The following is a 12,694-nucleotide window of genomic DNA, read 5'->3' as shown; positions in this document are numbered from 1 at the left end:
TCATGACAACATGTTTGAAAAATACTAAGCACAATTCTTGGGACATCGTAAGAGCTCAGAAATAGTCACTGTGATTAGCAATCAACATTACTGAAAGTAATATCGTGCGTTAACAGTCACACAATAACTTTTTTAACTGAGTAATTGAATCAATGAACAAGTATTGCTTGAATAAAGATTCTACATACGAGACAGTGCAGGGGCATCAGAAACTGGAAGGCCAGGGACCTGCCAGGGTGACCGAGTCACATTCACTCGCTCCCTCATTCATTCAGCAGCCTGCCCTGGAACACTTGCTCTGTGCTGCACGACGGAGTGAATGTTGAAGCCACTAAGATGGCTAAGTCTCCATCCCCTCCTCGGGATGGGGACCTACGGAACCCCACCAGGTGATAAGCACACTGCTAAGCACATTGCCACGTTGTATCATTTGACCCTCACATCAGCCTCGTGAGCCAACTGTGAACCAATATTACTTATCCTCATTTCTCAGGCAAGGAGACAGAGGCTCAGAAACCAAACAACGTAGGAAAAGGACCAAAATCTCCTCCTCTACCATTAGCATGAGCTAACGCCAATGAATTCAAGTGAACGGTAGGCATGCCTGATGGGAAGGTGAAGTGAGGAGCGAGTAAAGGGGTGAACACAGCTGGGGCCACTCTCTACGCCAGGGATGCACTAAGCACTTGGGAAATACTGCGGTTCAGAAGACCTAGCTTCTGCTCCTGCCACCAGCTTCTGTGAGACCTGGAGCCCTTCTCTGGCCTTCGGGGTCTCCCACTGGAGGGGGAAGGACCTCGAAAGCTACGGCCTGGCGTTTTCCAGAGCCATGAATTCTAGAGGAATTGCTGTAGGAAGTCCCTTTTCCGGGGATTAAGGGATGCTAATCACAGTTCTGGGAACTAGCCCAGGAATTTGAAAGTAGGGACAGAGGACCACTCAGGAGGAAAGGCCAGGCCTTGAGCACGACCCAGCTCCACAACAGCAGCCTTGACATTGGTCATTCCACTGTTAGAGCACTGAGACTGGAGCATTTGGGGTCTTCCCAGTGCCTCCTACTAGAATGCAAAAGGCCCCGAAAGAAAAACCGTTTCAGATGCCGAAGGCCCTAGTTATCAGCTAATGCCTTCATTTTCAATTAGCACTTTAGCAGAGACGGGGATGAAGTTTCAATTCACTTTCACCTTGTTCCCACATTTGAGGTGGTTTCCAAGGGGACTGCGTGGGGGTGGAGGGCTGCTGGGAGTTGCCTGTGCGGGGAGGGGCTGCACCCGAGTGTGAGGGGCCCGTGGGGACCAGTGCACAGGCTCTCCAATGTGTTTCAGTGGACCTGGCTTCGGATCTCTGCCACCAGCCACGACCCGCCTCCAGCCTGTGACTTTGACAAATTTAGACTGCTCGGTAACCTGAAGTGCATTTCAATTTCATAAATTTAGAAATGCTCTGGTTAGACAGATCCCTTCTGCAGTAATGCATCCATTAAGTGCACTTTACGCCAATTTTGGTATGCTAATCCATCACAAATCGACGTGAAATTTAGGTTCTTGTGAAAACTTCCTACACCCCATCCAAAACGTCTACCGGATTTAGGGTAATAACAAATCGTGGTTCCTTAAAGCTGCAGACTTCAGCTCTGCATCGAAACTTGCCTCAAGAGAGGAACTGGGCCAGTTTGAAACAAACACTGGGACCTGTGAATGCACCTGAGAACTGCCTACTCCCCTCCCCCCGCCCCACGGCTTCTCCCTTTACTGCTACGAAGTTGTTGCAGCCTGAAGGCATTCCAGCTCTGTCTCAGAGTTCGCACCTGAGAAGTCTGATCCGAGGGGCTGTACATCCTGGGAGGGCAGGAACAAGGTCCTGTGAGTGTCAGGATTCCCAGCCGCCAGCTCAGAGCCTGGCCTGGCAGACACACCCAGTCAATGTCTGGTGAATGACCCAGCTGGAATCTCCTGGCTTGATTAGTGCCTTGTCCCCCAGACTTCACCTCCTATGATTTTCCCTATTTCCTAGAATCAGATGTCTTCCCCCCAGTGAAGACTGGAGATCCTAAGGCAGAAACCTCGGAAGGAAAATCAGTTGAGGACCCCAGGTGATGTGAGTGACGACAGCACCATGGGAAGAGCCTTACTTTATTCTGCAGTATCTGAGGCTAGGAGTGAATGTAGGGCCAGTAATTGGTGATACAGAGAACGTGCCTGTGATGAAAGAGACATAATGTCATTGCCATCACCGCCTGAGACTCTGTTGCTACCAATTGTTGAAGGGCAGTGCCTATTAACTAGGTGTTTTCAGCTGCCGGATAGACATTTTGCCAATAAGGTGAAAGTGTATAGCTGGGAGCATTTTCACTTGCTTCTGTCATAAGATCTACAATCCACCCAACAGCAAAAATGAGCTGTTGACTTGGTAAATTTAGAGCAGCATTGCCTGCCCTCGATGTGAAATACCTGAGCCTTCTAAATAAATTTCATTTTCCTGGCTGAGCATTTAATGCAGTCAAATGTTACAAAGCAGTGCTGGGGAGGATAATGGGAATGACACCCACACGCAGAGGCTCTGAGCGGCTGTTCGTGATTTGCGCTCCCTCCCTGCCCAGCTTCGTTGCTGGGTCCAACCCAGACCTGCTTCATGCCCTGCGACAGCCGTTTCTGTGAATGTCCGCACCACACATCTGCCCAGGTGCCTGACGCAGAAGCCCCACTGTCATCCTTAGCTCTCTTACCTCCAATTTGCCACCAACCCCTTCCCGAGCCTGGCTCACCTTAGAAGGCTGGAAGGTTTTAGAAATTCAGATTCCTGGGGCACCGGGTGGCTTAGTCGGTTAAGGGTCCAACTCGTGATTTCAGCTCAGGTCATGATCTCATGGGTCGTGGGATCAAGCACTGCATCAGGCTCTGCACTCAGTGGGAGTCTGCTTGAGATTCTCTCCCTCTGCCCCTCCCCCACTCATGTGCATGCACTCGTTCTCTCTCTCCCTCTCAAATAAATAAATAAATCTTTTTAAAAATTCAGATTCCTGGGCTTCAATACCAGAGACTCCACTTCTGTAGGTCTAGGGTGGGGCCCAGGAATCTGAATTTCTGGCATGGTGCCTAGGAATCGGTATATTTAATAGGCTCCCCCACTGTCCCTTGAAGTTTGCAAGCTGCTAGTTTGGACCCGTCTCAGCTCTCCCTTGGGACTGCTGCAATGGCCTCTAGCTACTCTCCCTGCCTCCTCTCCTTGACCTCCGCTAACTGATTCTTTCTACATATGCAGCCAGGATCTTTCCGACATGCAAATCTGATCAGGCCGGCCCCATAATTAAATATCTGTGATGCTTCCATTGCACCTGCAAAGTGGCTCATGTCCACACTGCCAGATAGGCCATGCAGTTGTAATCCTGCCTCTTCTCTGGGCCCACCTCCCTTCCTAGCTCTTGCACACCCATGTGCTCCATTCACACTGCTTTCCAAAGTGGCTCACGGACAACAGACATGGCAGCTCTGTGACATCAGCATCACAAACATCTGTGCCATTTCTGGGGACTATCTGCTCTTGGATGGAAACTAGAGAAAAGGTGGCTCCTTAGAAGTTGCTTTGATGGCATTAAAATCCAGTGTGTCTCGGGGCGCCTGGGTAGCGCAGTTGTTAAGCGTCTGCCTTCGGCTCAGTGCGTGATCCCAGCGTTCCGGGATTGAGTCCCACATCGGGCTCCTCCGCTGGGAGCCTGCTTCTTCCTCTCCCACTCCCCTGCTGTGTTCCCTCTCTCGCTGGCTGTCTCTCTGTCACATAAATAAATAAAATCTTTAAAAAACAAAAAACAAAAAAAAACAGCGTGTCTCTTCGATAAATGGTGTTGGGAAAACTGCACAGCCACATGCAAAAGAATGAAACTAGACCACTACCTTACACCCTACTCAAAAATGAACACAAAATGGGTTACAGACTTGAATGGAAGACCTGAAACCATAAAATTCCCAGAAGAAAATGAAGATGGTAAGCTCCTTAACACTGGTCTTGGTGATGACTTTTTAGATCTGACTCCAAAAGCAAGAAATAAGCAAGTGGGACGGCATCAGATGAAAAAGCTTTTGCACAATAAAGAAATCATCAACAAAATAAAAGGCAACCTACTGAACGGAAGAAAATAGCTGCAAATCATATGTCCGATAAGGAATTCATATTCAAAATATATAAAGAACTCCTACAACCCAATAGCAAAGAAGAAAAAGCCAATGTGATTTAAAAATGGGCAGAAGCTCTGAATAAACATATTTTTCAAAGAAGACACACAGATACTCAACATCCCTAATCACTAGGGGAATGCAAATGAAAACACAATGAGCTATCACCTCACACCTGGCAGAATGGCTAGTATCGAAACGACCAGAAATAACAAGTGTTGGTGAGGATGTAGAGAAAGGGGAACCCTCATGCCCTGCTGGTAGGAATGCAAACTGGTGCAGCCACTGTGGAAAACCGTATGGAGTTCCCTCAAAAAATTATAAATAGAGCTACCCTACTATTCGGCAATTCCATTTCTGAGTATTTATTTGAAAACCAGTGAAAACTCTAATTTGAAAAGATGTGTGTGCTCCTATGTTCATTGTAACAGTATTTACAATAGGCAAGACATGGACGCAAGCTAAGTGGCCCCTGATGGATGAATGGGTAAAGAAGAAGTGATACCGGGCCACCTGGGTGGTTAAGCATCAACTCTTTTTTTAAAAAAGATATTATTTACTTATTTTGGCAGAGAGGGAGAGAGAGAGAGCACAAGCAGGGGGAGTGGGAGAAGCAGGCTCCCTGCTGAGCAGGGAGCCTGACTCAGGGCTCAATCCCTGGACCCTGGGATCATGACCTGAGCCAAAGGCAGACACTTAACTGACTGAGCCACCCAGGTGCCCTAAGCGTCCACGTCTTGATTTCAGCTCAGGTCATGATCTCAGTGTCGTGAGATGGAGCCCTTCATCAGGGATTCTCTCTCTCTCTCCCTCTCCCTCTGTTCCTCCCCACCCCTAGCCTTCCTACCCTCACCCCTGTGTGCACTCTCTCTTTCTCTCTCTCTCTCTCTCTCTCAAATAAATCTTTAAAAAATGAAAGAAGATGTCCTACAGGGTTGGTCAGACTCAGGGTAGATCTTTTTGGCAAGAACTCTTGATGGATGCTGGTGGGTATTTCCATCAGGAGCACATGACTTCTGGTTGTCTTTCTTCTTGTGATGTTAATAGCTAACAATGCTTCTAAAACCAAAATTATAATATTCAAAATCCACTATTCTGTCTTCATTTATGGGATGGAATTCTTCTGTAAAAGTGAAGTTTTCCTGGTCTGTTATTGTTTCACCTCGCGGTACCGTTAGTCAAGAGAAGGCAAGACAAACACTTAATTCTTTCATTTACTGTTTTCAAAAGCATGGCTTGGTTCTCCAGCATCCTCCAGTGGCGACCAATGAGATTTACTTTTGTTGTTGCTTTACTCCTATAGGGTTGGTGGCCTGATAAGCAAAGGGGGAGAGAGATCTGTCTCTCCAAGCATGCACAGAGAAGAGGTCACCTGAGCACACGGTGGGAAGGCAGCTACCTACAAGCCACGAGAAGAGGCATCCGTATGAAATCCACCTGCTGGGCGCCTCAGTCTTGGAGTTCCCAGCCTCCAGAACCCGGAGAGCACAAATTTCCGTGTCTATGCAAAACAAAACAAAAGCCCTGAGCAAAGCCCAGAGAGAGTGTGGCTGCGGATATGGTGTGGTGTGGGGTGCTAGAAGGGTGTGTGCACTGTTTGGGGGCCTCCCCCCGACCCGGCTGAACCTTGCTTGGTGCGCCCAGGTACTTGGTGGATGGGCTGCAAGTCCCTAGGCTCAGGAACTGCACTTCGGTGGCCCTCCTGGTTTGCTCTGGGACCCTTCCCCTCTCTGGGCCTCCCATCCCTGCTCCTGACACGAAGTGTGGAACTGGATTATCTCTTGGGACTGTGCCCTCGCCAAAGGGTCATTGGAATCTTGATTACACATCCATGAGAAGTGACAGAAAGTGTTCACTATCTGTTATCAGTCTTCTGCTGGGAAACAAATTACCCCAAATTACCCCTTATCGGCGTAAGGCAGCATCCATCTGTTGCCTCGAAGCTCCAGAGGTCAGAAGTCGGGCAGGCTGTCTGCGGCAGGTTGCATGAGAATGAGGTCAAGGTGCCAGCCAGGCTGAGCTCTCGTGTGCAGGTCCTGGGGAAGAAACCACCTCCAAGCTCGTTCAGGTTGTTGGCAGAATTTAGTTCTTTGTGGTCATTGAGGTGCCCATTTCCTTGATGGGGATCAGCAGGGCTTCTCTCCCTCTCCTCTTAGGGACCACCTGCTTGTCTTCTCATACGGCCTCCGCTGCCTTCAAAACAGCAACAATGTTCAAGTCCTCCTCCCTCTTGGAACTCCTCTGCCTTTCTCTTCTGCTTGCTTTTAAGGGCTCCTGTGGTTACAGTGCGTCCACCAAGAAGAATGCAGGATGCTAGTAATGCTGGATAATCTCCCTCTCTTAAGGTTGACTTTAACTACATCTGTGAGGTCCTTTTTGCCATGTGACCGACATATTCACAGGCAGGACACTGGGGGCAAAGGCGATGGGCGTGTTTAACACATCTGTGTTAGGAAGTCCAATAGGCTGGTTTCGCCTGGACACCATTTCTTCAGCAAACATTTCCCGAGTGGGTCTGGGAACACCCTACCTGAACCCCCAGGACCGCAGCCCTGCCCTCTGGAAGCCCCCAGTCAGAAAGGATAGAGATGGGAAGAATCAGGTGCCATGCCTGGGCCTGGCCTGGGTCCAGGGCCCACTGGGGGCAGGTGTCTTGTGCACTCAGTAAGCAGTTGACCCGGCAAGGATCCCAACCCCCAGGTATTCCAGCCACTCTCAATTTTCTCTTTATCTGGATCTCCCTGTTCGATGATTTACTTACTGCGTTCTCTCAGTACACTCACAGAGAAGGAATTTACATCCTGAAACATATACTGACAAAGTTGGGAGTTGCTTTGATAATGAAGTGTGGGAAGAGTCAGGGGAATAGAGAAATGACATTGGCCACAGGCCAACGATGGTTGATGCTGGCGGGTGGGCTCTCAGGCACCCATCTCAGTTTCTGGTCTGAGTTGGGAAATGTCCAAAAGAGTTTTTAAAAATGCATTTTTAAGGGACGATTTCTTTTCCTCATAAATGGAAAAACCACTGTCATTTGCCATAAGAAATTATCAAAAAGTAAATATAATTCAAAGAAAACTAAGTGGTTCAATCCCGGCCAGGTACTGATGGATGTTTCCTCCTTGTTAACAAGGAGATTAGCAAATATCAGAGTTTAAGGGCTCTGTGGGCTTTCTCACTAGCATAAGTTTTTTGGTTTTTGTTTTTTAAGATTTTATTTATTTATTTGAGAAGGAAGAGAGAGAGAGAGCGTGCGTGCACACCCGAGTGAGGGTGGGGGGAGAAGAGGCCGAGGGAGAAGGAGAAGCAGACTCCACCATCCCAGGACTCGGAGATCAGGACCTGAGCCAAAGGCAGACGCTCACCAGCTGAGCCACCCAGGTGCCCCTCACTGGCATAAATTTTTAAGAGGACTTATCAATTTTCCTTAAATCTTTCTCAGCAAGCACAGAGCAGCAAGCAGCTAAGTTGTATTTAACGGCGGATGTGTGCATCCCTAAGAGCCCCTGTGGTCGGAGGAGCTCTGAGTCACCTTCCGATGCTGCAGTGTCCCCGTCTGTGAGTGTGAGTGTGAGCGTGCTGTCTGGGGGCGGGGGGGAAGGGCCAGGGGGGAGAGGGACAGCCCAGAGCAGCTTCGAGAGCCCCCTTAGGCAAGAAAAGCTTGGGTTCTAAGTATACCTTTGACACCTCTCCCCTTACCTGGGCACCTGACCTTCTCTAAACTGCCCTCCCACCACCCCTCAAGACTCTAGACCCCAAGCGCTGTCTATACCCCCACCCTCAGCTGCAAGCCGGCCCTGGGAAAGAGCCAGGGGGCCCTCCATCCTCACTGAATGACCAGTAAGGGCCTTTCTCCTCCTGTCCCACCACCTCCCCTCCCAGATCTAAGAAGAGACTGCAGGTGGCTTTGCCACTACTTCTTTTCTTTTCTTTCTCTTTCTTTCTTTCTCCCTTCCTTTCTCCCTTCCTTCCTCCCTTCCTTCCTCCCTTCCTCCCTCCCTCCCTCCCTTCCTTCCTTCCTTCCTTCCTTCCTTCCTTCCTTCCTTCCTTCCTTCCTTCCTTCCTTCCTTTCAACATTTTATGTATTTATTTATTTTAGAGAGAGTGAGCAGAGGGAGAGGGACAAACAGACTCCAGGCCAAGCACAGAACCCAGTGCAGGGCTCTATCCCACAACCCCAAGATCACAACTCGAGCCAAAATCCAGGGTCGGCTGCTTAACCGACTGAGCCACCCAGGTGCCCTGCTTTGTCACCTTCTAAGTCTAAGGCATCCTGAGCCCTGAGGAGGCTGAAAGGGAGGTACTCAGCCAGGCAGGACTTGGGGACTTAAACCCACGGACCACAATCAATGGAACCAGAAGGAGAGGCTGGCTTCACAGCTGGGCCATTGATCCAGAATTGAGCTGTGGGCCCTTCTGGCCAACGGTGGAGTTAGGCCTCCTGACCTCCTAGCACCTCTCAGAGGCCTGGTCTCCAAGCTGCCCCAGCCTCTCAAGGATATGGGCAGAGTGAGAAGATGGGCCAACGGCCTGGAGGTACAGAGGCCGCAGGGGAAAGGAGAGGAAGGAGGACCAGTCCCTCCCCAGGAGCAGAGTGCTCTCCCAGCCTCGCTGCTACATAAAGATAAGAAGATGTTTATCCCACACTGACCTCGTGCCAGGCGCTGTGCCAGGGCCTTGCACATCACTTCAGGTGTAGACACTGCCAAAGGGACCAAGGTAGCCAGTAGGGAATGGTAGGGTCTGGGGCACCATGGAGCTCACACACCATCCACGGAGGCAGCTGGCTCTCAGCTCCTGCTCGATGAAGCATGAGAACCAGAAATATGAGTATTATTATGAAATAGCCCAATTTTAAAAACAATCTTAAACTGGCAACTACATCAGGGGAGGGGCATGTACAACGCATTAGAAGCCAGTCCAGTCAGATTACTGGACAGATGCCCATGGATCACCACCTCTGTAGCTCTATACCAATGACTTCCAGACACCAGCCAAGCTGGAACGGTCTGGGTGAGGGTAAGAGGATATTGCCCCCATCTTACAGGTGAGAACACTAAGGCTCGTGTAGATGGCCAAAGGCACACGGCTTTGCCAATGGCAGAGCAGAAGACAGGTAGGACCCATTGCCCCTTGAATCAGTGCTCTGTTCGAGGTACCCCCACCCCAGAAACGAGCCAGATGTCACCCAAGAGTCTTACCCTAGCAGGTGCATCCTGGAAGGGCTGGAGAACTCAATCAGGATCTCTTCCAGGAGCCCGAGGGACCACCAGTCACCTCGCTTCTGATTCCCACATTTATATACCGTGAACAATGCCAACAAGGACGGTGAGCATTTTCAGATGACGACCTTACGATTACAATCCTCTGAGCCATTCATCATCTCTTGTTTACTCCTTTTATTGCCTGGCCCACACCAGGCTGTATCACAGTAAATGTGATGTATCTGGCCTCTGGTTGGCCCCTAGGGAGGGAGAATTCTGGGAGGGAGGAGCCCAGGACCCAAGAAGCCAAGAAGGAGGAAGGACCTCTTCTGGGCCAAGAGGCCTCTGGGCCTGGCGACCCTCTTTCTAGGAAGACCCACCGTCTTTGCACCACGAGGAGAGGGCGCTATTCATCCTGAGTCCTGGTCCTTGCCTGCCTCCCACAGGTGCCCACCGGGGGGCCGCACTGGACACGAAGCTGAGAGTCACCCTCTCCCACCCTGGGGGGGTGCTGGGCCTCCACGAGTCCTGGGTGGGGAGCTCATCTGGAAGCAGCCTTCGCATGGGGCTTCCCTCCTGCCTCTCAGGGGCTCAGGGCTGAGGAGCCGGTGCCTTCGATGTCTGCCCCAAAAGTTGCTGAGTGGAGTTTCTCTCCTTCTCTCCAGGAGCCATGGACACCGACATTTATATCACACATCTTGGCGACCAAACTGAGTCATTAGTTTTCAGGCTGTGATTAGGACCTAGAGTTGCCTCCCTGGCTCCGGTCGTTGTAAAAACAATTATTCCTTCTTTCACTTCAGCCCGAGAGCTGAGCTGATATTTGAAGATTCGAGGAATCAAATATTCATAGAAACGACTGTATAATTCTTATTTGGAATATTAATTATGTGAAGGGACGGACAGAACCAATCCTTTTCTGTGAAGCCCCAGCCAAGGAGCTGTCCCCAGTCTCGGCTGAAAGTGTCACACAAACAGACAAGGACCCACGTGCAGCTGGTCACCCGGTCAGGACCTGCTCTGGGCAAAGTGCTTACAGTCTCAGTAGCACCAAAAAACCACTACTTTGAGTATGCGGAGGGCTTCACAATTTACAAACTTTCATGTTGGCCCGGTTCTTTGAGCCTCCGTGCCTAGCTGGCTCAGTCGGTGAAGCGTCTCCCTCGGCTCGGGTCCTGATCTCAGGGTCCTGGGATCAAGCCCCGCCTCGGGCTCCCTGCTCAGCGTGGAGCCTGCTTCTCCCTCTCTGTTTGCCCCTCCCCGCCTCCTGTGCTCTCTCGCTCTCTTTCTCTCACAAGTGAATAAATAGTCTTTTAAAAAAATAAAATAAAGATTCATATGGGAAATACTAATGCACCATTTATAAATGAAGCAGTAGCCTCTGAAAGGGGGCAGGTCTTGCTTAGACTCAGCTAAGAAGTGTAACGGGGAGGAGTGAATCCCATGCTAACGCTCTCCCTGTAAAACCCTCTTTACTTTGCAGAAAATCTCAACCTCCTTCAGCCCTGAGGAGTGGACATTCTTCGACCCATTTTATAGATAAGAAACTGAGGTTGAGGAATCTCTATCTTGGACACCTTTCCAAGTCCCCTGTAATGCTCATGCACCCAGCCTTTCACCCACAGGACGTTCCCAGCACCCCAGGCTCCTGACCCATTTTTCCTGGGATCCGGGACCCACAGAGGTGAGGCTTTCACGTGTGTTTTTCAGTCATTGTTGCTTTTCAGCCTGGTATTTAAAAAATAACACCCCCAAACCACAGAACACAAGGTTTTCTGCACCTTGGCTAATTTCCTGCTGACTCAGCCAGGCTGGGCAGGAGCCAACCGTGGTAACTTCTCTGGCCCTGTGTGAGAAATATTTATTGTTGAATAGTCCTCTGTTTAATAAAAGGCACCCAGGCCCTTTTACGGGGCAGAGAAGCTCAGACAAGTGTGGCTATATTTCCCACGCCTGCCACTTCTGGGCAGGAATATCCGGGTGCTGTCCTCCGTTCTTCTAGCAGGGCTTCTGTCTTCCCTCCTTCCCTCCGCAGAGGCCCTGCAGCCGTGATTTACATAAGCCAGAGCAGCACTTCCGTGCCTGGCTGCCCTCTCATATGCGCACCAGGCAAATGGCTTCACGCCTCTGCACCTCCACTTACCCGTCTGCAAAATGGCTAGAATCAAAGGCAAGTACTGATTGCATTGTAAAACACCCACCTCTGATCCATCCTCAGAGAGCCTCCCTGTTCAGGACGCCTGGACTCCTCCCTAGAGGCTTGAATCGCGGGTCCCTGCTGACTTGAAAGGAGCCTTTGAAATGCCAGAGTGAGAGCAAGAAATCGGCGAAGGACTTCAGGGCACACGGAAAGTACCTCGGCTACTTAATAATGCAAGAGGCTTTTTATGACGCTTGTGTGAACAGCTCCTGTCTTCCGAGGATGCGCTGAGAGAGCCACTTCCAGGAGGGAGCCCTTCACAATATATTGGAGTCCAAATCCCAAAGACCAGAGACCAGGGGTTAATCACATTTCAACTACCTCAACAATTACAAAGCAGGATATGGACGAGCTGGCTGGCTGTGCCCCGTTGTCCCCTGAGTTAAACGTGTACTTCCCCTTTGCCGTAATTAGCACCTCAACTTTTTGTCCTACCTCCAGCCCCGCCCCCTCCCCCATTGAAAATTCGCAGCCTGGAAATTGATCAGAACTTCAGGGGCTGAGATAACAGATGGTGCTTTTCAATCTGCCAGCCTCCCTCTTGTTCCTGCAGGACTGGCTGGCTGCTCTGCCCCCCCCCCAAAGCGGTGCCTAGGGCGCTCTGCCAGGGAGGGCTGTGTTCTGTGGTCTCGAGCCCAAGTCTCTCTCCCAAGCCTTGGAATGTCGTAAGCCACTGCATTCTGGGCGGGTGCACCCCTGAGCCTCTCATCTTCCCCCAAAGCTGCCTCCCTGATGCCTATCTCAGGGAACGGCAATCACCCAAGTGCAGAGACTGGGGATTGCCCTCAACTCTTCCCCCTCTCCCCTAGTTCCACTTGTTGACAGCTCAAGGATCGGTCCCTTCCTCTCTTGCCTTGTTGCCCTGGTCCCAACTCAGGCCTCTACTCCCCTGGTGCGGATTCCTGCTCTGGCCCCAGCCGGGCTCCTCCAGCCCTCTGATCCGTGGCAGCCAGAGCGCTTCAGCCTGACCCACTGTCACACTCTTACCATCACCCAGCCCCCAACCCCTCCTTCCTTTCTTGCTCTCATTACTGCAGCACCCCTGAGCTGCTCACGGTTTCCCAGACACCCTTCTTCCTCTGGTCCCTGGGCCTTTGAATATATTGCTCCCCCAGTCTTGG

General features: G+C 50.6%; 1 protein-coding gene across 1 annotated transcript in view; it reads right to left on the bottom strand.

Annotated features, from left to right (window-relative positions):
• Positions 1–11,949, bottom strand: part of CHST15 (carbohydrate sulfotransferase 15) — a 91,498-nt gene extending 79,549 nt beyond the window's left edge. Inside the window, exons 1-2 of the mRNA XM_045809335.2 lie at positions 11,575–11,949; positions 8,821–8,966 (exon numbers count right to left, since the gene is read on the bottom strand). The gene's annotated coding sequence lies outside the window, so the exon portion shown is untranslated. The remainder of the gene's footprint in view (positions 1–8,820; positions 8,967–11,574) is intronic.
• Between the last annotated feature and the right edge of the window lie 745 nt (positions 11,950–12,694).

Source organism: Ursus americanus, chromosome 6, assembly GCF_024610735.1.
Source record: "Ursus americanus isolate L20-20 chromosome 6, mUrsAme1.1.p, whole genome shotgun sequence".
Taxonomy (NCBI): Eukaryota; Metazoa; Chordata; class Mammalia; order Carnivora; family Ursidae; genus Ursus; species Ursus americanus.
The sequence above is the reverse complement of the archived record's forward strand: the minus strand, read 5'-3'. Positions and strand labels throughout refer to the sequence as shown.